This window comes from Bidens hawaiensis, unplaced genomic scaffold, assembly GCF_021521415.1.
Source record: "Bidens hawaiensis isolate Kalapana, Puna unplaced genomic scaffold, B.hawaiensis_p1.1 tig00058062_1, whole genome shotgun sequence".
Taxonomy (NCBI): Eukaryota; Viridiplantae; Streptophyta; class Magnoliopsida; order Asterales; family Asteraceae; genus Bidens; species Bidens hawaiensis.
Window position 1 is genome coordinate 1,324 of NW_027500487.1, and position 25,648 is coordinate 26,971.

Here is a 25,648-nt window from a genome sequence, read left to right on the forward strand (position 1 = left end):
TAATTAAAAAATGACCATATTTGTCTAGTTTGATTAGATGCGATAAAAGGTTTTGCAATGTAGACCATTCGATGCGACAAATCTTTGAATGGTTTGCAATTTTGAAGAAGTTACGAGAGACAATTTATTTGTCGTTAAAGATAAGAAACATCAATTAAAATTAAGATAATAACATTGGGTATAAAGACATTATGTAATAGAAAGAGGTAGAATTGTCTATTCGTTATAATGGGCATAAATACAAGTCAATTTTTTTGATAAATAACTGTAAACTGGTTATTTATTAAATTATATTAATTAATAGGGGGTGTATATGATACTTTATTTGTGTTTATAAGGGCATATATGATATTTTAGTTACTTTGTAATGGTATATATGATATATTAAGTTTTGCTTTGGTATATATGATATTTGTAATATTTGTAAGGATATATATGAAATTAATCTTTTTTTATACATTATGTAATTATTTGTTTTACTAGTAATTTTTATAATTTAAATAATCATATGTATTACGCGAGTTTTAAATCTAGTAATAATAATAATCTATGATGTGATTGGACCTTTTCCCGTAATAGATTGTTTCATCGACTTACACTCGTAAATATCTAGCTTTTAGACACTATATTTTTTAAAATATTTGTGTCCACATGAAATAAGCAAGAAAACGATAACAAGGATGGTATAAGACACCACTCACTTGATTTTATTTTAGCGTCAAATAAATTAGTGTTAGTACATATGTGCTGATCAATAACCTCGTTTTATTATTTTTAGTGAAGATATTATATAATATTTTCTGAGAAAGACATTATTCATCCACTATCATGTCAAGACGACAAGAGAATATCGTATTATTGAATAGCCTTGCGATTTATTTTCAGATTTTTTTTATAAGGGGACACTACAAGTTATGACAAAGTATCAATAATATTTTATAGTTCTGAATACCCTATAAGTCTATAAGCATGCCAAAGTTGCAATCCAGTATTGATGGCCATGAGATACCCGTCATCAAAACACAAACGCCAGAAAACATTCAGCAAAAAGTGTGTATATTATCTCAACCTTACTACCCTCCTGGTTTTTCGCGAAAGGTAACGTGGCACTTAAATGGTTGTTAATTTTATATTATCATGAATTCATGGGATTTTTTCTGATAGGTGTTGGCTGTTGGCTGAAGTGGTGGCTACATTCATTTAGTGTTTGTGACGTGTGGATCCGCTGCACTTGCGAAAAGTGATGAACACAGAGTTTCACAACTTGGAGCCTCGGTTGTAGGTGGGCTCATTGTGACTGTCATGATCTATGCGGTTGGACATATCTCTGGTGCACATATGAACCCGGCTGTCACACTCGCATTTGCAACCGTTAGACATTTTCCTTGGATTCAGGTACCCGACTATAGAGGTAGGGTGCCAAAAAGACCCAAATACCCTTAAGGACTACCCGCGGGTCAATCAGAAGTCCCTCATAAGGAACCCACGGGACATATAAACCATCCGCATAATCAATTGACGAAGAAACACCCTCAAAGCACATGCGGAAGCATCATAGCACCCTCAAAGGTCATCCGCAAGAAGGAATATCCTTCCGCGTAAATAACCACGAAGTAAGTGCTTCGGAACAGCTGTCAATAACCAATTACCTTCTAGAAGATTTACCAAGATTCTTTCTTGGGCAATACGTGATCCCTCAGCCAATCAGCCAATAACACCTGGCAAGTTCGTTATAACCGTGCGCATGGTCAATATTCTCCCGTCAATCAATGGGAAAGAGACACGTTTCCAGGTTGTTATACATGCACATGCAACGTATAAGTTGACCTGTCACATAAGGACACGTGTCCAAACGGTTATGCAGACATCGTCTTAAGGGACAACTGGCCCAATCACCTTCCCACACTATTCGGCTATAAATACCCTCTCAATCATCATGAGGTATTCATTCACTCCCATTGTACTCTCTCAATTTACTTAAGTGCTTATCTTCTATAGAACAGTACTTATTCTCACGCCGGAGGGTGGTTACGGGAAGACCCCCCCTCTTGTCCTTCCCGTAACAAGCTCACGATGTCTGTTTTGCAGGTGCTTGTCATTGGACTTTAGGCAATTGGGTTCATATCGTGTTGGCAGTAAACCGTATCCTACTCTGTTGACTCATTGGATCCATGACCCATTAGTGGGGAGTGGATCCGTGTTTCTTCATTGGCGCCATCCGTGCTTGTGGTTAGAACAGCAATTTTTGTTTTCGAAGTTACGATATGAGCCAAATTCCTAAAGGGCCGACGGGGACCTCAGAACAAACCCCACGTGTTACTAACCTAGAAACACGTGAGAGAGCAACGTCATTGTTCGCTCAGAATCTTACTCCCGATGAGCAAGATGATGTTGTGACACCCGAAGGTTTTACTTTGGGTGGTTCATCAACTCGAAAGCATTTTACCCCACTGGCAGACGCTGCTCCAATGGGTACAAGAAATATAGTAACACCAGCTGGTACCCCACCCAACGATCTAGGAGGGGTTACAGCTCAGAGAGGTTCTAATTTGGGAGATCTTGGGCGAATTATGAGAGATAATCGCCGGACTCACCTAGAATTAGACCTCGAAGAACATTCAGGGGACTCAGCCCCAGTGAAAACTCATACAACAAGCCATAGATCTGAGGGACTCTTGTCTCTAGATGAGTGGTTCCGTATCCAACAGAAGAGTTTGGCCGCTGAATACGGACGAAGGGTACGGAATGAACGACTTCACGCCCGTACCCTGAGCTATGATGATCCTCCTAGGAGATCTATTTCTCCTCCAATAAGGGGAAGTCATATTCAGTACAGTCACCCAGAAGGGCCAAACCAGAGAGAAATTCCAAGGTTACGTCCTCGTCCCCGCATAAATATGCGAGTACCGTCTTACGAAGAAGAACTAGACGGACACAACTCGACATATCATCCGGGAGGTAGCTATTACAGCGGAGACAGCCGTTTTTCTTCCATTTGGAGAGGCTAGTTACCCGCGATCGGCTATTCGCCACGCAGAATATTACAGCAACGCGGAACACGATTTCTCCAAACCATATCGCCCGGAATCATTCGCAGAAAAATCAAAGTTCATTCCGGCCATTGCGACAGCTCCGTTCCCGATAAACGCAAAAATACCAACATCTGTTGGGACATATAACGGGATAACGGACCCCAGTGATCACTTGCTGAGGTTCGAAGTAGTTGGAGGAGTCAGTGGTTGGACTCTACCATATTGGTGTCATATGTTCGCATTGACATTTACTGGAGCTGCCCGAGAATGGTTTGAAAAATTGCCTTGCGGACACATTAAGAGTTGGAAAGACTTTGTAGCAAAGTTTTCCTAGCACTTTAGTCAACAAAAGAAACACACTCATGACCCGTCTGAAATACTTGATGTAGTAAGGCGAAATAACGAATCCATTGAAGATTTCATTACCCGTTTCAATAATGAGAGCCTTAATATTGGCGGGGTTAGTGAAGACATGCTGAGGGGAGCATTCCGAAAGAACGTAAATAGTGACGCTTTGATTCGTACTCTAACCGGAAGAGACGGTATGCCCAAATCTTGGGACGAAATCATGACGTGAGCTAAGTTATTTGCAAGGATTGAGAAAACCTTAGGATCCGGCAGTCAAAAACAAGTGCCAAAAGTCGAATTCCAAACCCCAAGACCAAATCGACAGGCCAAAGGGCCAATTTGGTCAAGGCTGCAACCAAGTACAGAAACACCAAAGCAATTTGATGCGAGATTATTGATTAGCAACAAGAACAAGCGTAACTTTCCCGCATGTTCGTCCAATAACAGTTGGACTCAGTTGTCAAAATCTCCATCAGAAATCCTCACGACCGAGAACCTGACTTTCCGCAAGCCTCAACCACTACCAAGGAAATCATTCTTTGACAGTAATAAACATTGTACGTACCATGATAACATAGGACACAACACAAATGAATGTGTGGCTTTGAGAAATGAAATAGAGGCAACGGTAAAAAATGGGAAGTTAAACCATTTGGTCAAAAGTGTGAGACTAGGGGCTGGTAAACCTCTCGCAAAGGACAACCAATGCCCAGCCAAAAGGCAAATAAAAGATCTGAACGTTCATAAGATTCACGGAGGCCAGCAGACCAGCGGAAAGAGGAAAGAATTTGAGGACGCGGAATGGAAGAATGAGCCTGTCATTTTTCCGCGTGTCAAAGGAGGGTCATGCAATAAAAGTCCTTTGATAATTACCGTCTTATTCGGACACTACCGGTCACAATATGTGTTCTTCGATACCGGTAGTACGTCCGACATTATGTATGAACAGTGCTTTGAACAGCTTGAGGAAGAGGATAAAGAACGATTGCGACCTATTCACACACCCGTTTCTGGGTTTGGTGGGGAAATAATACACCCGCGGGGTGTCATTACTTTCCCGGTCACACCTAGTGATGGAGTTCACTCAAGAACTGAGGAGGTTGAATTCTTAGTTTTACGGCAACCTCTAAATATGATATTATCCTCGGACGAGAGGCAATTAGTGACTTCAATGCTCACCCATGCACAGCTCACGGAGCAGTAGGGGTTCCGACCCGTACCGGTGTAGCAATAATTCATGTTAATCGACATTGCTTCACAACCGAAAGCTCAAGACCAAGTAAGGTTTCGAAACAAAATCAGAGAACTGAGCCAGAGAAATGGGTACTTAACAAGAAATTCCCTGATCAGACAGTAATAATAGGGCCAGCCATCTCCGAAATTGTTCGAACCTTCTTAAAACAATTATTGACAAAGAATATCGACATCTTTGCGTGGCAACCCACGGACATGACAGGTGTCCCGCGAAACATTTCAGAGCACAAGTTGAAGGTGAATCCGTTGATCACCCCAATTGTGCAAAAGAAGCGGAAAATGGGCCCCGAACAGACAAAAGCCATGAACGAGCAAGTGCAAGACCTTCTCCATGCCGGGATTATTCGAGAAATCAAGTACCAAACATGGGTGGCAAACCCAGTGATGGTCCCAAAAAGTAATGGAACATGGAGGATGTGTATAGATTATAAAGATCTAAACAAGGCATGTCCGAAAGATTGTTTCCCACTTCCGGAAATTGACTTAAAGGTAGACGTTGTGGCCCCATTCAAATTCAAGTGCTTCCTCGATGCCTACAATGGGTATCACCCAATTCATATGGCGGCTGGTGATGAGGATAAGACAGCGTTTCGCACCGACCAGGGCACATTCTGCTACAGAATGATGCCTTTCGGGTTAAAGAATGCGGGGGCCACGTATCAAAGGTTGATGGATCAAGACTTCAAAGGTCAGATAAGTTGAAACCTCGAAGTTTACATGGACGATTTAGTGATCAAAAGCATCAAAGAAGATCAAATGCTGAGGAACATAGAAGAAACTTTCGAAACACTGAGAAGTATCAACATGAAACTCAACCCAGCAAAGTGTTCCTTCGGGATGGAGGAAGGGAAGTTCCTCGGGGTAATCGTTACAGGAACGGGTTTCAAGGCTAATCCAGACAAGATACAAGCAGTAGCCCGCATGCCATCCCCCGCATCCCTAAAAGAAGTCCAAACACTTAACAGGAGATTGGTAGCATTAAACAGGTTTCTGGAAAACCACGCTGCTAAGTCTTACCCGTTCATCTCAACATTAAGGAATTGCCTCAAAAAGGCACAATTCAGATGGACTCCGGGAGCCGAACAAGCATTCCAAGAAGTCAAGAAGTGTTTAATGGAATTACCCACGTTAACTGCTCCACACGCGGGTGAACCAGTAACACTATATTTGTCAGCATCCGACATTGCCGTGGGGGCTGTCCTATTGACGGATAGAAAAAGTGTCCAAACTCCAATTTATTACTTCAGTAGAACATTATCGGACCCGGAAAAAAGATATTTGATGTTGGAAAAGCTGGTTTTGGCACTGGTCTATGCTGCCAGACAACTTTGCAGATATTTCCAGGGTCACCCCATCAATGTGTTAACCGGGTACAAACTCAAGAACGTGCTGAGTAAGCCTGAATTGTCCGGTCGATTGGCAAAGTGGGCCATAGAATTGGGGGAACACTCAATCGAATATAAACCAAGACGGGAAATCAAAGGACAAGTGATGGCGGACTTCGTCATAGAAGTCCCGCAGCATAAAGAACAAGAGTGTCTGATCGAACAACAACCCCAAGCACCTCCGGAACAAGGACAAGTTTGGTCATTGTTTACGGATGGAGCTTCAAGCAGTGAAGGATCAGGTGCAGGCTTAAGGCTAGTCAATCCCGAGGGGCATGAATTTACATACGCCATCAAGTTAGACTTCAAGAGTACTAACAACGAGGCAGAATATGAAGCCTTCCTGGCAGGCCTGCGGATAGCGAAAAAGCTTGGGGTGAAACATTTGGAAGCGCGGGTGGATTCTATGCTAATTGCGGGACAAATAAATGGAACATATGAAGCAAAAAACGATGTCATGGCTTCTTATTTGTCACAAGCGAAGGTCTTGATTCGCCAATTTACTTCCTTCAACGTTATTCACATTAAAAGGAGTGAGAACAAATCAGCGGACGCTCTTAACAAGTTAGCTTCAACGAATTTTGAGCATTTTGCCAAAGATATTCGTGTTGAAGTCTTAGACCACCCATCCGTTCCCTAGAATCAAGTCTTGGTAATTCAAACAGGCGTCGAATCATGGATGATGCCAATTAAAGCTTACTTATCTTCCGAAGCACTTCCAGCTGGGAAAGCTGAAGCTTGGAAGATCAAACATAAAGCTTTGAATTACCAGATGATTAATGGCATCTAGTACCAGAGATCATTTCTTGGTCCGCTATTACGTTGTGTGGACGCGGAAGACGCAAATTACCTCATCCGGGAAATTCATGAAGGTATTTGTGGACTTCATGCGGGTCCAAGAATGACAGTTGCAAAAATCATGAACGCAGGGTATTACTGGCCTGGTATGCATTTAGACGCTGTGCAAGAAATCAGAAAATGTGATTCTTGCCAGCGTCATGCCCCAAATACCTTACGCCTAAAGAACGAACTGATTCCGGTAACATCTGCCCGGCTGTTCCAGAAGTGGGCTATTGACATTATGGGACCTTTTCCAGAAGCACCAGGACGAGTCAAATTCTTGATAGTGGCCATTGATTACTTCACCAAGTGGGTAATGGCATCAACCGTCAAAAAATTCCTTTGGGAATTCATTATTTGCCGGTTTGGCCTCCCACAAGAACTGGTAAGTGATAATGGGACCCAATTTGCTGACAGCGGGCTACAGGATTGGTTGAAAGAACTTTAAGTCACTCAAATCTTCACATCTGTAGCACACCCGCAAGCAAACGGTCAGGTCGAACGGACCAACCGAACTATCAAGGAAGGGATTAAAGCGAGGTTAGGTACTAAACGAACGGGTTGGGTTGACGAATTGCCCCATGTACTCTGGGACTTCCGCACCCAAAAGAACTCAGCAATCTAGAAACACCGTTTAGCGTAGCCTATGGTACAAAAGCTATGATCCCAGCAGAAATCGGGATCCCATCCGCGAGGGTTCTGTTGATTAATGATAACGATCATGAACTCCGGATGAATCTCGATTTTCTTGAGGAAAGAAGAGAATTAGCATTGATCCGCGAACACAATTATAAGCGGCAGCTTCAGAAATATTATAATTCGCGGGTCCAAGAAAGCAAATTCGAAGCGGAAGACTTTGTCTTCCGCAACAACGACGCCTCCGGACAGGAGCCTCCGGGAAAGTTAGCCCCAACTTGGGAAGGACCTTACAGAATCAAACAAGTATTAACCAAAGGTGCCTACAAGTTGGAGAAATTAGACGAGACTGAGATTCCTCAGACGTGGAATGCAGCACAACTAAAGAAATGCTACATATAGTGCTCCTATTTGTTTTTTGTTTTCGGCCTGCGCGCCCACATAGTACAGTAATTGTGTAATTTCTTTTTCTAAGAAGGCTTATGCCAACGATTTAAAAATATTGAGTTAGTTCCACTTCATTTCGATAAGCTGTAATATTTTATTGACAAAAACGAAGCACCGGATAGACACTTATATAATAGTACATAAGACAAAGTGCACCGGAAAGAAACAAAGACTTCTTATTAAACAGTCAAATGAGATTACAAGCAACGGAAATATTTACAAACAAAGGCATATACATTTATGGGGTGGCATCCTCATCTTCCACAGTGTTGTTAGCTTCCTCCTCTTCTTCATCATCAAGATCTAATAATTCTTTTAATTGATCGATGGCACCCTCCTTGTCCGCAAGATCTGATATGTGATCGGAAAGGGAAAACTTCAGAGTGTCAAAATCTTTGGTTTTCTCGATGAGGATGGAAGCAGTATCTTTACCAGCCAAGATATACTCCTCCGGGGCCGGGCCCTCAGAACCAAACTTGTATCCTTCTTCGAAACCCATATGCCGGCCCGCTGGTTCAGAAGCACGAAGAAGTATCGCAACACAATTTCCAAGGTCATCGCTGTTGCGGACGTCAGTAACAACCTGTTAAGTAAATCAAACATGTGTAAGCTTATACACATTTGAATTGATTACGTAAACAAACAGACTTGGTACCTTGGGAATCGCCGTCGACAAAAGCCATTTCTTATCCGTTTGAGCCCGGATAAGATCCATTTTGTGCTTAGCACACTCCATAGCTTGGTCTCGGCTCCTAGCATTAAGAGCAGACAAGCGCTTGTCTTTAGCTGCTGAGTCAGCCTGAAGGGTCTTTATCAGCTCAGCTTGGTCATCCAGCTGTCTCTGGATAACAGCCCTAGCTTCCTCAGCAGCAAGTTGTTGGGCTTTCGCAGTCTCCATAGCCCGATGACTATCCCGGGCATCTGTTAACGCTTTAAGAGCTTCTTTTTTAGCGTCCAACAGTTTATGCTCAGTTCTTCCAGTTCGTCGTTCATAGCTAACCAATCACGGCGTAACTCCTGATTGGTGGAAACAGTGTTCGCCATGTGGTAAGAGTTGGAATCTAGAAGTTCCTGGCGGATGCGACGACGTTTTCGCTCCCGTTCTACGGGAGGAAGGCTTTCGTGAAGGTACTCGTGACAAACGTCCGCATCGTTCAAAATTGAGTTCCGACGCAATGACCAACGAGGATTATGCGGAGCAGTATCCTCCTCCACTCGGGATGAGGAAGCCTGCCCCCTATACGTGAACACATTAACCCCCCCTTGATCCCGGAAGTGATGCTGGTGGTGGGGGGAGATGTGGGAGGCTTCTCGAACTCACCAACCTCTTTTTCCCTGATGGGAAAAGAGTCTGATAGATTGATCGGTTCTTGAGTATTGATTAATGGAGAGGTTGGCGGAGTCGGAAGTTGTACAGCAGTTGAATCCTTGAAACCTGAAATTTCCAAGGCAAAGCTTTTTTAGCCATCAGTAAGTGACAAGGCCAAAAGGTAATCATAATGATTTAAACTTACCTTTGGAAACATCTCCGGAAGACAGTTCTCGTAGACGAGCACCTAAATCAAGAACCTGTCTTCTCCTTCTTCTTCTTCTTCTTCTTCTTAGGCGCAGCACCGGAAGGACGCGCTTTCCGCTTGCCAGCGGCCTTAGAAGTACCCGCATCCAAAGCCTGAGATTCACCCTCGACGGATTGAGGACCACCTTCCTCACCTGTTGTCGGGTCGGTGGTGGTCTTCTAATCTTGCTTACGGGTTAAACCTACAGTCGAAGATGAAGGGTTAGCAGCACCAATCGATAACTTCTCTTCACAGAGTGATGATTCTTCGTTGGACGAAAGAAGAACTACCACTCCGCTTGAGGTAACGGCGGTCACAGGGCGGGGTTGGAAAATACCTTCGCATTTTCTGACAAACTCCTCACCTTGGGCATACATTGCTTCGGAGACAATTGGTTCCGGAGTAAGAGTGGTGGAAAAAAGAAAATTCCTCTCCGTGCGATCCAAAAACGGAACGTCGTGTTGAGTAATGGGGCGGCGTACCATCATGCCACCCACCTTGTCCATAAGGGTAGAAAGAATTGTACCTTCGCCTGCAATAAAAAACATGTTAAACAACGTAAATTGAGTACCCGGAAGGGTATAGATGGAAACTTACTTCCGTCCGGATTTTCATAATATGGTTCCAGAGTGGGAAATGGCCATAAACGGCTCGTCTTGGAATGAACCATCGCCCCCTCATGAATAGGACGCATGGGTGTTGGAGACTTGGTCAAAGTAAGATACCAAGCATGTCCTTCATATTCGGAAGCAAGGACTTCTGGCAGCTTATCTTTGGGTTTTCGACGCGTCATAATAAACGGGATAACATCTTCCTGAATCCAAAAAAATTTAGATTTCCATCCATAATGCTGTGGAGCCATTCAAAGCCAATAACCCCTTTTCCGGTGGTAGCAAATCTATACCAGCCTTCACGATAAGTCATTTTGTAAAAAACAGCAAACATACCGACGGAAGGGTCATAGTCACGCGCCTGACAGCAGAATTCGAAGTGAAGAATTCTAAGCATCCCGGGATGGATATGAGACAAATGAATCCCATACACTGTCAAGATTGATTACACGAACTTGGTTACGGGCAACCGGAAATTCCCGGTAGTAAAGTGGTCCACGTAGACGGCCATCTTCTTCGCCGGAGGCGCCGTCGCAATAGCCCCTTTCGACGGGCGTTCAGCTTCCCACTCTGAAGGAAAGCCATATACGTTTTTAACATCATCGAAGTCCTTCTTCTTGATTTCGCATACGACTTCGTTGATAGCAGGAGGATGTTTCTTTTGGGCAGCCATTTTTTGGAAGGATGTGAAACGGATATAAGAGAGAAGAAGCTTTCTGATATTAGCAAGAGAGAAAATATGAAAGTGATAAAAATGGGTTGAAGACCCCAAGGCTTATTTATACTCACCACAATTAATGCGACCGTCTGACTCACAGAGGAAAGAGAAAAAATCCGGACCAAGGGATGACTGACACATCAGGCGGGAGATTCGAAAACGTGCTTACAGGCTGTCAAAACAGGCGTTTTACACGTTCTATCAGCCACCGTCTAGAAACCTCTCTCCGCCACGTCATCAGTATTATCTACCCAACTTGCACAAGTTCGAAAATTCAAAGGAAAAGATATTCCACAAAAGATATTATCAACATAGAGTTTCTTTTCATTAATATTCAAAACAGTGATTACAAAAACATGAAAAGAAATTACAAGTTTAAAATTCTAACGCCTACACATAACCTAAAGGTTAGGAGGCGTCGTGTTTTCCGGAGCAGTATGAGCCACATCCTCTGTCTCGTCATCATCAGATTTTTCATCATCAGACTCATCATCATCAGATTCATCATCAATGTATACCCGCAATTGCTTCACACCATCTTCGGATGAAGCAAATTCCCGAAGCATATTTTGTAGCGGAAAGACAAGGTCATCATACTCTTGAACCCGTATACCAAGTTCTTGCTCCGCGTCAAGTCCGTGAAGGGGATGGCTTTCAATAGGTTTTCCGGATTGGGCGAATGCCAATCCTTCGTCGAAGCCTTTTACCCGGCCAACCCTTTCAGAAGCAGTCGTCAAGTTCACAAAGCAATCAGTAAGCTCTGTACTTCTCTTAACATGACGGATGAACTACAAACGAAAGTTTGTCAACACCATAAAAGTAAGAATGCGAGAGTTAATCTAAGAGATACTTACTGAGTCAAGACCACGGTTGAGGAAGTATTGCCTCTCCCACTCAACACGCTCCGCCCTGCCACGAAGTTCTTCTAATTCAGTGGAGGCGCGGGTGTCCGCTTCAGTCTGGGATTGCAAAAGGGAGTCATAAGAAGACTGCATCTCAACAATCATTTTATCTTTCAGCTCAGCCTGCTCCCCTTGCAATTTCAAAGCTTCCTCGAGCTCTTGGATCCGGGCGTTTTGCTGAGACACTTCTTATTGAGCCTTCGCCAAATCATCCTTCCTCCTTTGAGTTTCAGCCCGGGAAGCTTCGAGGGTGGTATTAGACCTTTCACAGGCCTCTTTCCACCGTTTAGCAGCATCAACATTCCACTCTTTCTCCTTTTGGAGTGCAGCTTCAGCGTCAGTTTGCTTCCACCTAGCTGCACTCGCTGCTTTGCGATGCTCTTCGGCTTCCGCCCTGGCGACCTTCAAGGCCTCGGAAGCTGCACCAAGCTTCCCGCCCATCGTTCGCCACTCCCGCAGAATTTCCTGACTACAAGCTAAGCTATTAGTCAAAGAAACAACTAGATCAGTATGAAGTTCTTGGCGGGAGTGAGTCTGTTGATATGCAATCTCAGCAGGAGGCATGCAATGTTCAACAAAACTCATACAGGTCTTGGGGTTAGAAACCCGAGACCCGTTGACAATATCCCAAGGTGGGACGAACAAGTCAAAGTCCCCTCCTAATTGCACATTCGCAAATAAGTGGGGAATTGAAGGTCCAAGGCGAATGGGAGTAGAAGAGAACTGTTGTGGACCACCTTGTGAAGAACCCCCCTGGCTCCATGGACAGAGGGTCCAAAAAAGAAGTCATCTTCTCCGCCCAACGCGAAAGGCGAAGAAGCATAATCAAACTACAGAGCAGAGCGGGGAGGAGATTCATGAACCCTGAAGCCCTCAGCAGTAACCTCAGGATTATCACGCTGGGAATCGGTGGCATCCCCACCCTGGAAAAGATAATCTAGATCTGTTTCACCAGGAGGGGTAACAGGCCTATCCGCCTCCATCTCCGGAGGAGGCGACGGCTGTTTTCAACATTTGGGGTCGACGTCGGTAGCTTTCCAGCCGCGTGACCCTCAGCAATAGATGGATCTGAAAAAGAAAGCAACAATAAGATCATTCCTACCAAAAACAGCAGGATTACAAAAGATAATAACTTACCAGTAACAGCTCCCAAACGATCCGCAAGGCTAGGTGGTAGTGGTTTCCTCGGACGATGCGTCCAACGTTTCTTCATTTTTTATCCCTTCCCGGCGTCCGAGGAACTAGTTCCCGCGTCACTCGCCTGCGATACATGGAAGGACCTCTTCCGATAAAGTTCTGCTAAAAATGAGAGACAGATGAAACTTCAGTGGCATCATCTGAGCTTTCCTCTTCAAGAATAGCAGAATCGTCACTTGGAATAACGATTATCCCATCGGAGGTCAGCATGTTAAGAAGCGGAGGGTTTAGAATGTACGCACCTGTCTCAAAGATGGCCTCTGAAACAATTGGTTTGGCACGCAGCTTGATTGGGAAAAGGAAGTGTTCAGCAGTCCATTCAAGGATAGGCTTATTCTTGGCATCACGAACAGTTTTGCCCACACAACCCTTGCCATCGTCTAAGGCGTTCAACATCGACCCAAAACCTACAAACAACATATAAGCGTTAGACAAAAAAACTCAGAAAAAGAGAAAGTAAGAACAAGGTAGTAAAAACTCACGGCCATCCAGCTCGATAAAAACAGGCTCCATAAAAGGAGAAGGCCACAAATGACTCATACCCGCCCATACAAGGGCTTCTTCCGGAAGTGCCCGCATTGGTTTAGATGGGGTAGTAAGCTTTTGAAACCAGTCACGCCTCTCATGAGCAGCCGGCGTGATGTTGATAAGAGCGTCGTTTGGAGAACGGCGAACCATGGCCTCCGGTATCACATCCTCAGAGATCCGGAAGAATTTTTTCTTCCAATCCTTGGAAGTTTCTTCAATAACATTGCCGATAGTTCTATCCGGCAAGCTATGGCAAGTATACCATCCGTTCCGATTCACCATCTTGTAAAATACAGCGAACCGATCTAACCGAGGAACCAAGTCATGTGCCATACACACGAACTTGAAATGTCGAATTCGCATAACGGCACGGGGATGAAGTTGGGATAAGTGAATCCCAAATGCCTTGACCACTCGTTGAAAGAACTTTGTGATGGGAAGACAGAAATTCCATGAACGAAGTAGTCAGCATATAACGCCATCTTTCCAGGAGGTGGAAAGCTGGCTATGGAACCAGCAGAAGGGAATTCTGGCTCCCATTCCAATGGAATACCATAGGTTGCAACAAGCTTTTGATATTCTTCTGGGTCCCAACAGACCTCTATCTCGTCGACCTCAGATTGAACAGACGCCATTACAAATACTTGGTAACAATATTTGAATTGGTTCAAAGGAAAATCCGAAGATTATAAGAAAGAAAGCAAGTTCGCATATAAGATTCAAAGGCGATAAAACTTCAAAAAGAAGTTAACTCTCCCTATTTATACCCACCGCAATTAATGCGATGTGAATTGAGCAGTAGAGAGAGAAGAAACCATCCAATAACAAATCGCCAAGTCACGCGGGAAATTTGAAAAAGAGAAAAAGTTGTACAGTCGGGTACAGTAACAGCCGTCAAAAACGTCCTGTCACCTGCACACGCGCCTGCGAGTGGTCAACTTGTCATTTTTCATGATTATCCACAACAACAAAAGATATTTCTTACCAACTTACAAAGTCAAAAATCCCCAAATCCACATTAAGTCCAGAATTTCACCCGCATAAAAGACTTCACACGGAAGAAACACTGGACGGAGGGACTTATAGAGGTAGGGTGCCAAAAAGACCCAAATACCCTTAAGGACTACCCGCGGGTCAATTAGAAGTCCCTCATAAGGCACCCGCGGGACATATAAACCATCCGCATAATCATTTGACGAAGAAACACCCTCAAAGCACATGCGGAAGCATCATAGCACCCTTAAAGGTCATCCTCAAGAAGGAATATCCTTCCGCGTAAATAACCACGAAGTAAGTGCTCCGTGTGACACCCGGTAAATTCCCGATCCCTTAAACCAAGTAATCAACCTAAATATTAGGTAATTATGTTATATGCGCCTTGCGCGAGCGCGCTATGTTAGAATCAGCGCGTGCATTTGTTATGTGCGCCCTGCGCGAGCGCGCTATGTTAGAATCAGCGCGTGCATTTGTTATGTGCGCCCTGCGCGAGCGCCATGTTAAGAACCAGCGTGGGCATATGTTATATGCGCCATGCGCGAATGTTTTGGCTTTATGTTTTCATGTAACTTAACGATATGTTGTCTAATGGGTTGACCATCCCGCATGATGCTAAGGCGGGTGCATCCTAAATCGTTTATGCGCGTGCGGAAGGGAACTAACCTCCCCGCATGGCGGGAACATTGAGAGCTAGTTTGTCTGAAGCTCCAAGATGGAATTGACTTCAACATAACTGATCACTATGTTGAAATACCAAGACCACCTGGAGAATCTACAAATGAAACTCAATGTCCCTAACTGCGAGAAGGTTACGCACCTACCCGCAGCAAAGAAATGTCCTTCACGCAGAAAGCTATGCGCACAAAGTGATACGCACAGAACACTTAGTCTATTCTCCAGACGTAAGGAGATTACTCCCGCCCAAAAAGGGAACAGTAGCATGTTTCAGAGATTTTCCACTTTTTACTGTACACTGACAAAAGTACCTGAAAAAGCACACTGTAACATGAAAAGTCAACTGTCAGCCACCCTATTCTCACCAACCCCAGACCTGCATGTCCTGACCAAATCAAATCAAAATCTTTTATCCACTACTCCACTTTTAAATAAATAATAATAATTTCCATACTTTATCATCATTACACCTAGATATGAAAAGATTACAATCCCCTAAAGCAAGGGATTGTGTTCCCTTGAGTTTGACTATAAATATGTAACCTAAGTTATCACCCAAACACACTTCAAACTTCTCTCTTAAGAACTGCAAACTTGCACTAATCATCTCCCAAGCATCCGATCCTGTTACTAGGTAAGCCGAGAGTATAACCTTGAGATCTACCTTCCAACCCTCATATTCTCCTATTTCTTGATCTTAATATATATACTTCTTAATCGTATTCTAGACCTTCAATTCAAAGGCCAACACCAAGAAAACCCGAATCTCGATTAATCCCTTAACAAGAACCACAGGTGAGTCTCACAGCCCCTATTTTCACTGTTTTCACTATTTTTAAACTGTTTTCGGGGCGAGGGACACGTACTTAAATTACAATTTATCATGGTATACTTACAAGTTATGTAAACGATTATGTTTAAATTATGTTTCATGATGAGCAATGCAAACGGTTATCTTTGGTTTACAATGTATGTGCGCCAGAATTCGAGTAAGTGATCACTTTACCATTGGAACTCTAAGGGTAGGGACTGCTGGTTTGATCCGCCCACTCGTAGGGGTCGCACCTCTTACACAGACGAGTGCCTAGTATGGTCATGGGGCAGTACTATGGGTTTGAGCCCGCTCGTAGAGGTCGCTCCTCTTACGCAGACGAGCGCCTTGTTTTCCGGCACAACGTCTGCGCGTAACCCGCGGGACGGTATTATTCGCTCGTAGTGGCAGCGCCACTTACACAGACGAGCACGGTTTTTCAGATGTGTCCGCGCGTAACCCGCGGGACGGTATTACTTGTTTCGCTCGTAGTGGCAGCGCCACTTACACAGACGAGCACAGTTCCCAGAAATGTTCGCGCGTAAACCGCGGAACGATTTTTATCAGATTATGTTTTCAGAACTGTTTTACTAAGCATGTGTTTCAATGATGCTATTATGTTTACGACGCGATACGATTTATCAAGTTACTAAAACTTGTGAACTCACTCAGTTTATACTGATTCAAATGTTTTACGTGTCTTTCAGGAGATAACTAGGTAGCGCATGGAGTCACACTTAGAGCACCTCACGCTGAACATCTAAAACTAGCTTTTTTTTGGAAGATTTTAGTTCTATCCCTTTGATGCGCATGGTTGTTCCCGCCGCGCAAGGGGATATGGCGTGGAAATCTTCAACAGTTTTTATACTTGGATGTTTTATGTAATTTTTAAACAATGTAATGTATTTGTATTAAACATTTCATGCGCAATGAAAATCTTTGAATGTTTGCAATGGCCCGTGCTTAATTATCAATCCCCACTCGCGCGCACCCGGCTGTTTCCGCCGCTCAGGGCCGGGTGTGACAGATTGGTATCAGAGCACTGGTTATAGCGAACTAGGAAAAGAAGTTTTAACCTAGACTATAACCGTTGGGGAATCGCATGAAATATTTTTTTCAAAGAAAATATTTTCAAAAGAAACTATACACACACCTAGGAACACGGGTCACACAGTGTCTAGTGAATAAAGATAAAGAACATTATGTGCTCAGAGTACATGCGCTAAGTTTAATATATTTTCACTCTTTTAAAGCGAGAATGCCTCCAACCAGAGCCAAGGGAATTACCATGACACCCGAGGAACTCGCGGAAATAATCGCGCAGGCGATTGCGACACATGAGGCCAGCAAGGCCGAATCAAGTCAGGGTCGTCAGAACGAGACCCCAGAACCCGATTCAGGAGCCTTGGACAAAGGGTGCTCCTATAAGACATTTATGGCCTGTAGGCCTTGGCCATTCAAGGGTACCGAAGGGGCCATTGGGCTCTACAACTGGATTGACAAGATGGAGACAGTTCTCTCCATTAGCAGATGTAGTGAGAACCAGAAGGTTCTTTACGCGACCTGCATGTTCCAAGAAGCAGCTTCGTCTTGGTGGAAGCTTCAAGTGAAGACTTTGGGGCGAGAAGTTGCTCTTCACAAGACCTGGGAAGAACTGAAGGAAATGATGATGAGAAAGTTCTGCTCTCGCGCAGAAATCCAGAGTCTGCAGCAGGAATTCTGGAACCACACCATGGTAGGAACGGATATCGACGCCTACAACAACCGGTTCAATGAGCTTTGCCAGTTAGTGCCAGACATGGCAAACACGGAGGAAAAGAAGATCGAGAGGTATATTTTTGGGTTACCTCCTGTCGTTAGGGTTCCGCTCAACGCCGCAGCGCCTCCAACCTTTGATGAGGCGGTAGCGCGGGCCATCACCCTTACAAGGGATACGGTCCGTGCGGGTATGTTGACTACGCGCGGAAACGAGCAGCGAACCTCTGACTCCAAGAGGAAATGGAACTCTCACCACCGAGGGTCCGACTCCAAGCAGCCACCGTTCAAGAAGCAGGAAAGCGCAAGGGTTTACGCGATCCAAGCCGCGGAGCCATCAAGGAAAGGATACAGCGGGCCTTACCCATGGTGCAACAAATGCAAGTTTCACCACGAGGGTGAATGCGCGAGCGTCACGTGCGCCAAATGTAACAGGCCAGGGCACAAGACGGTGAATTGCCGTGCTAAAGAAGCTGGAGCCAGTGACAACTGCTACGCATGCGGAAAGCCAGGGCATTTTAGTCGGGATTGCCCGCAAAGGGGAAACCAAGCTCGCGGGAGAGCTTTTGTGATCGGCGCGGGTGAAGCTAAAGAAGAGCCGAATGTGGTAACCGGTACGTTTTTGCTTAACGGCCATTTTGCATCTGTCTTATTTGATACTGGCGCTGACCTAAGTTTTATATCTGCTGAGTTTAAAAACTCCCTAGGCTTAGCAACCAGTAGGCTAGACACGCCTTATACTATAGAACTAGCCAATGGTAGGCAGTTATGCGCGAACGAAAGAACTGAGCAATGTGTTATAGTCATGGGAGGTCACGGGTTCAATATTAACTTGTTACCAATAAACTTGGGAAGTTTTGACATTGTGATAGGTATGGATTGGTTAGTCGAGAACCGAGCGGAAGTTATTTGCCATGAGAAGCAGGTTCGGATCCCACTGTTGAACGGAGAAACCTTGGTAATTCAAGGGGAAAGAAGGGGAGTTGCGACGAAACTGATTTCGTGCCTAAAGGCGCGCAAGTGCCTAAGGAAAGGGTGCTACGCCTTCCTGGCGCATGTAGTAGAGAAGAAAGGAGATGAGCGAAGAATTGAAGACTTACCAGTAGTGCGCGAATTTCCAGAAGTTTTTCCTGAAGATTTGCCCGGATTGCCACAGCCGCGACAAGTAGAATTTCGTATTGATTTAGTCCCAGGAGCTGCGCCAGTAGCTCGAGCGCCTTATCGATTAGCTCCATCTGAGATGCAAGAGCTATCCAATCAGTTACAGGAACTATTGGATAAGGGTTTCATACGCCCAAGCTTTTCACCTTGGGGAGCTCCAGTACTGTTTGTTAAGAAGAAGGATGGTTCCTTCCGGATGTGTATTGACTACAGGGAGCTGAACAAGCTGACAGTTAAGAATCGGTACCCCTTACCAAGGATTGACGACTTATTTGACCAGTTGCAGGGATCCAGTTATTATTCGAAGATAGATCTACGGTCCGGATACCACCAACTTAGGGTCCATGAGGAAGATGTGCCGAAAACAGCCTTCCGAACTAGATACGGCCATTATGAGTTCTTAGTGATGCCTTTCGGGCTAACTAATGCGCCGGCTGTATTCATGGATCTGATGAACCGCGTGTGCAAACCATACTTGGACAAGTTTGTGAATGTGTTTATAGATGATATTCTGATTTACTCTCGGACCAAGGCCGAGCATGAGCAACACCTGAGATTGATTTTGGAATTGTTGAGGAAAGAAAAGTTGTATGAGAAGTTTTCCAAATGTGAGTTTTGGCTTAGAGAAGTTCACTTTCTCGGTCACGTTGTAAACGAGAAAGGGATACACGTTGATCCTTCCAAAGTCAAGGCCATCGAAAACTGGGAAGCGCCAAAAACCCCAACTGAGGTGAGGCAATTCCTAGGACTAGCTGGCTACTATCGACGCTTCATTGAGAACTTCTCCAAGATAGCTCTACCTCTGACCGCGCTAACTCAGAAAGACAAGAAGTTTGTTTGGGGCGAAAATCAGGAAACAGCATTTCAAATGTTAAAACAGAAGTTATGTAGTGCGCCAATTCTGTCTCTGCCCGAGGGGACGGATGACATCGTCGTTTACTGCGACGCTTCACATCAGGGACTCGGATGTGTCCTTATGCAGCGAGAAAAAGTCATAGCGTATGCCTCGCGCCAACTCAAGACCAATGAAAAGAACTACACAACGCATGATCTGGAACTTGGAGCGGTTGTCTTCGCGCTAAAGATTTGGCGCCATTACCTCTATGGTACAAAGTGTATAATCTTTACGGATCACAAGAGCCTTCAACATATATTTGATCAAAAGGATTTAAACATGAGGCAACGAAGATGGGTGGAGTTGTTGAATGATTATGATTGTGAAATTAAGTACCACCCTGGAAAGGCGAATGTGGTAGCAGACGCGCTAAGTAGGAAGGAGCGAATAAAAATGCTACGAGTCAAGGCTCTAAGGTTGACCATTCACACAGATCTCTCTACCCGCATCCGAGACGCTCAGCAAGAAGCCTTGAAACCAGAGTTTGTTAAAAACGAATCCCTTGGAGGTATGATTAAGAATTTGGAGATCAAAGAGAACGACACTCGATATTTTGCTAACCGCATATGGGTCCCTCTCAAGGGAGGATTGCGCGAGCAAGTATTAAACGAAGCTCACAAGACGCGGTATTCCGTACATCCTGGCGCAGACAAGATGTACCAAGATGTTAAAACGCTGTATTGGTGGCCCAATCTTAAAGGCGCCATCGCGGCGTATGTCAGTAAATGCCTGACGTGTTCGAAGGTAAAGGCTGAATACCAGAAGCCGTCAGGGTTGCTTCAACAGCCAGAAATTCCCATGTGGAAGTGGGAACAAATCTCTATGGACTTCATCACCAAACTGCCAAGGACACCTGGGGGTTACGACACGATCTAGGTTATTGTGGATCGGCTAACTAAGTCAGCGCACTTCCTGCCGATCAAGGAAACCGATAAGATGGAAAAGTTAGCCCGATTGTATATTCGAGAAGTAGTTTCAAAACATGGAGTCCCAGTGTCCATCATTTCTGATAGAGATAGTCGGTTCACCTCAAGATTTTGGAGATCGTTACAAGGGGCTTTAGGTACTCGTCTTGACATGAGTACGGCATATCATCCTCAAACAGATGGGCAAAGCGAGCGAACAATCCAGACATTGGAAGATATGCTACGCGCGTGCGCGATCGATTTCGGAGGTAGCTGGGATACTCATCTCCCATTGGTTGAATTTTCTTACAACAACAGTTATCACACAAGCCTCAAGGCTGCGCCGTTTGAAGCTTTGTATGGGCGCAAGTGTAGATCCCCACTGTGCTGGGCTGAAGTGGGTGACAAGCAAATGACTGGTCCAGAATTGATCCAAGAAACAACAGACAAGATTTTTCAGATACGGGATCGCCTTAAGACAGCGCGCGACAGACAGAAGAGCTACGCAGATGTGCGAAGGAAACCGTTGGAGTTTCAAGTAGGGGATAGAGTACTTTTGAAAGTCTCTCCATGGAAAGGAGTCCCCCGTTTCGGCAAGTGAGGAAAGTTGAATCCGCGCTACATTGGACCATTTGAGATCCTGGAAAGGATCGGTCCGGTTGCTTATAAACTCCGTTTACCCGCCGAACTCAGTGGAGTTCATGATACGTTTCATGTGTCCAACCTCAAAAAGTGCTTATCTGACGAAACGTTGATTTTGCCGTTGGAAGAGATTCACATCGACAAACAGCTGCACTTCGTAGAAGAACCTATAGCAGTAACCGATTGGAAAGAACAAAAGTTGCGCAGAAGCAAAATCAAGTTAGTAAAGGTTCAATGGAAATCAAGGCGTGGGCCTGAATTCACTCGGGAAAGAGAAGATCAAATACGCAAGAAATACCCACACCTCTTTCAGAGCATGGCTTCTGCCAGCAACGTCTCCTAAATTTCGGGACGAAATTCGTTTAACAGGGGGAGAATGTGACACCCGGTAAATTCCCAATCCCTTAAACCAAGTAATCAACCTAAATATTAGGTAATTATGTTATATGCGCCTTGCGCGAGCGCGCTATGTTAGAATCAGCGCGTGCATTTGTTATGTGCGCCCTGCGCGAGCGCGCTATGTTAGAATCAGCGCGTGCATTTGTTATGTGCGCCCTGCGCGAGCGCCATGTTAAGAACCAGCGTGGGCATATGTTATATGCGCCATGCGCGAATGTTTTGGCTTTATGTTTTCATGTAACTTAACGATATGTTGTCTAATGGGTTGACCATCCCGCATGATGCTAAGGCGGGTGCATCCTAAATCGTTTATGCGCGTGCGGAAGGGAACTAACCTCCCCGCATGGCGGGAACATTGAGAGCTAGTTTGTCTGAAGCTCCAAGATGGAATTGACTTCAACATAACTGATCACTATGTTGAAATACCAAGACCACCTGGAGAATCTACAAATGAAACTCAATGTCCCTAACTGCGAGAAGGTTACGCACCTACCCGCAGCAAAGAAATGTCCTTCACGCAGAAAGCTATGCGCACAAAGTGATACGCACAGAACACTTAGTCTATTCTCCAGACGTAAGGAGATTACTCCCGCCCAAAAAGGGAACAGTAGCATGTTTCAGAGATTTTCCACTTTTTACTGTACACTGACAAAAGTACCTGAAAAAGCACACTGTAACATGAAAAGTCAACTGTCAGCCACCCTATTCTCACCAACCCCAGACCTGCATGTCCTGACCAAATCAAATCAAAATCTTTTATCCACTACTCCACTTTTAAATAAATAATAATAATTTCCATACTTTATCATCATTACACCTAGATATGAAAAGATTACAATCCCCTAAAGCAAGGGATTGTGTTCCCTTGAGTTTGACTATAAATATGTAACCTAAGTTATCACCCAAACACACTTCAAACTTCTCTCTTAAGAACTGCAAACTTGCACTAATCATCTCCCAAGCATCCGATCCTGTTACTAGGTAAGCCGAGAGTATAACCTTGAGATCTACCTTCCAACCCTCATATTCTCCTATTTCTTGATCTTAATATATATACTTCTTAATCGTATTCTAGACCTTCAATTCAAAGGCCAACACCAAGAAAACCCGAATCTCGATTAATCCCTTAACAAGAACCACAGGTGAGTCTCACAGCCCCTATTTTCACTGTTTTCACTATTTTTAAACTGTTTTCGGGGCGAGGGACACGTACTTAAATTACGATTTATCATGGTATACTTACAAGTTATGTAAACGATTATGTTTAAATTATGTTTCATGATGAGCAATGCAAACGGTTATCTTTGGTTTACAATGTATGTGCGCCAGAATTCGAGTAAGTGATCACTTTACCATTGGAACTCTAAGGGTAGGGACTGCTGGTTTGATCCGCCCACTCGTAGGGGTCGCACCTCTTACACAGACGAGTGCCTAGTATGGTCATGGGGCAGTACTATGGGTTTGAGCCCGCTCGTAGAGGTCGCTCCTCTTACGCAGACGAGCGCCTTGTTTTCCGGCACAACGTCTGCGCGTAACCCGCGGGACGGTATTATTCGCTCGTAGTGGCAGCGCCACTTACACAGACGAGCACGGTTTTTCAGATGTGTCCGCGCGTAACCCGCGGGACGGTATTACTTGTTTCGCTCGTAGTGGCAGCGCCACTTACACAGACGAGCACAGTTCCCAGAAATGTTCGCGCGTAAACCGCGGAACGATTTTTATCAGATTATGTTTTCAGAACTGTTTTACTAAGCATGTGTTTCAATGATGCTATTATGTTTACGACGCGATACGATTTATCAAGTTACTAAAACTTGTGAACTCACTCAGTTTATACTGATTCAAATGTTTTACGTGTCTTTCAGGAGATAACTAGGTAGCGCATGGAGTCACACTTAGAGCACCTCACGCTGAACATCTAAAACTAGCTTTTTTTTGGAAGATTTTAGTTCTATCCCTTTGATGCGCATGGTTGTTCCCGCCGCGCAAGGGGATATGGCGTGGAAATCTTCAACAGTTTTTATACTTGGATGTTTTATGTAATTTTTAAACAATGTAATGTATTTGTATTAAACATTTCATGCGCAATGAAAATCTTTGAATGTTTGCAATGGCCCGTGCTTAATTATCAATCCCCACTCGCGCGCACCCGGCTGTTTCCGCCGCTCAGGGCCGGGTGTGACAGATTGGTATCAGAGCACTGGTTATAGCGAACTAGGAAAAGAAGTTTTAACCTAGACTATAACCGTTGGGGAATCGCATGAAATATTTTTTTCAAAGAAAATATTTTCAAAAGAAACTATACACACACTTAGGAACACGGGTCACACAGTGTCTAGTGAATAAAGATAAAGAACATTATGTGCTCAGAGTACATGCGCTAAGTTTAATATATTTTCACTCTTTTAAAGCGAGAATGCCTCCAACCAGAGCCAAGGGAATTACCATGACACCCGAGGAACTCGCGGAAATAATCGCGCAGGCGATTGCGACACATGAGGCCAGCAAGGCCGAATCAAGTCAGGGTCGTCAGAACGAGACCCCAGAACCCGATTCAGGAGCCTTGGACAAAGGGTGCTCCTATAAGACATTTATGGCCTGTAGGCCTTGGCCATTCAAGGGTACCGAAGGGGCCATTGGGCTCTACAACTGGATTGACAAGATGGAGACAGTTCTCTCCATTAGCAGATGTAGTGAGAACCAGAAGGTTCTTTACGCGACCTGCATGTTCCAAGAAGCAGCTTCGTCTTGGTGGAAGCTTCAAGTGAAGACTTTGGGGCGAGAAGTTGCTCTTCACAAGACCTGGGAAGAACTGAAGGAAATGATGATGAGAAAGTTCTGCTCTCGCGCAGAAATCCAGAGTCTGCAGCAGGAATTCTGGAACCACACCATGGTAGGAACGGATATCGACGCCTACAACAACCGGTTCAATGAGCTTTGCCAGTTAGTGCCAGACATGGCAAACACGGAGGAAAAGAAGATCGAGAGGTATATTTTTGGGTTACCTCCTGTCGTTAGGGTTCCGCTCAACGCCGCAGCGCCTCCAACCTTTGATGAGGCGGTAGCGCGGGCCATCACCCTTACAAGGGATACGGTCCGTGCGGGTATGTTGACTACGCGCGGAAACGAGCAGCGAACCTCTGACTCCAAGAGGAAATGGAACTCTCACCACCGAGGGTCCGACTCCAAGCAGCCACCGTTCAAGAAGCAGGAAAGCGCAAGGGTTTACGCGATCCAAGCCGCGGAGCCATCAAGGAAAGGATACAGCGGGCCTTACCCATGGTGCAACAAATGCAAGTTTCACCACGAGGGTGAATGCGCGAGCGTCACGTGCGCCAAATGTAACAGGCCAGGGCACAAGACGGTGAATTGCCGTGCTAAAGAAGCTGGAGCCAGTGACAACTGCTACGCATGCGGAAAGCCAGGGCATTTTAGTCGGGATTGCCCGCAAAGGGGAAACCAAGCTCGCGGGAGAGCTTTTGTGATCGGCGCGGGTGAAGCTAAAGAAGAGCCGAATGTGGTAACCGGTACGTTTTTGCTTAACGGCCATTTTGCATCTGTCTTATTTGATACTGGCGCTGACCTAAGTTTTATATCTGCTGAGTTTAAAAACTCCCTAGGCTTAGCAACCAGTAGGCTAGACACGCCTTATACTATAGAACTAGCCAATGGTAGGCAGTTATGCGCGAACGAAAGAACTGAGCAATGTGTTATAGTCATGGGAGGTCACGGGTTCAATATTAACTTGTTACCAATAAACTTGGGAAGTTTTGACATTGTGATAGGTATGGATTGGTTAGTCGAGAACCGAGCGGAAGTTATTTGCCATGAGAAGCAGGTTCGGATCCCACTGTTGAACGGAGAAACCTTGGTAATTCAAGGGGAAAGAAGGGGAGTTGCGACGAAACTGATTTCGTGCCTAAAGGCGCGCAAGTGCCTAAGGAAAGGGTGCTAC

General features: G+C 44.8%; 1 pseudogene across 1 annotated transcript in view; it reads left to right on the top strand.

Moving 5' to 3' along the window:
* Nucleotides 1-925: 925 nt before the first annotated feature.
* Nucleotides 926-25,648, top strand: part of LOC143602159 (aquaporin NIP2-1-like) — a 47,974-nt pseudogene continuing 23,251 nt past the window's right edge. Inside the window, exons 1-2 of the transcript XR_013147782.1 lie at nt 926-1,103; nt 1,165-1,395. The product of XR_013147782.1 is annotated as an aquaporin NIP2-1-like (transcript). The remainder of the gene's footprint in view (nt 1,104-1,164; nt 1,396-25,648) is intronic.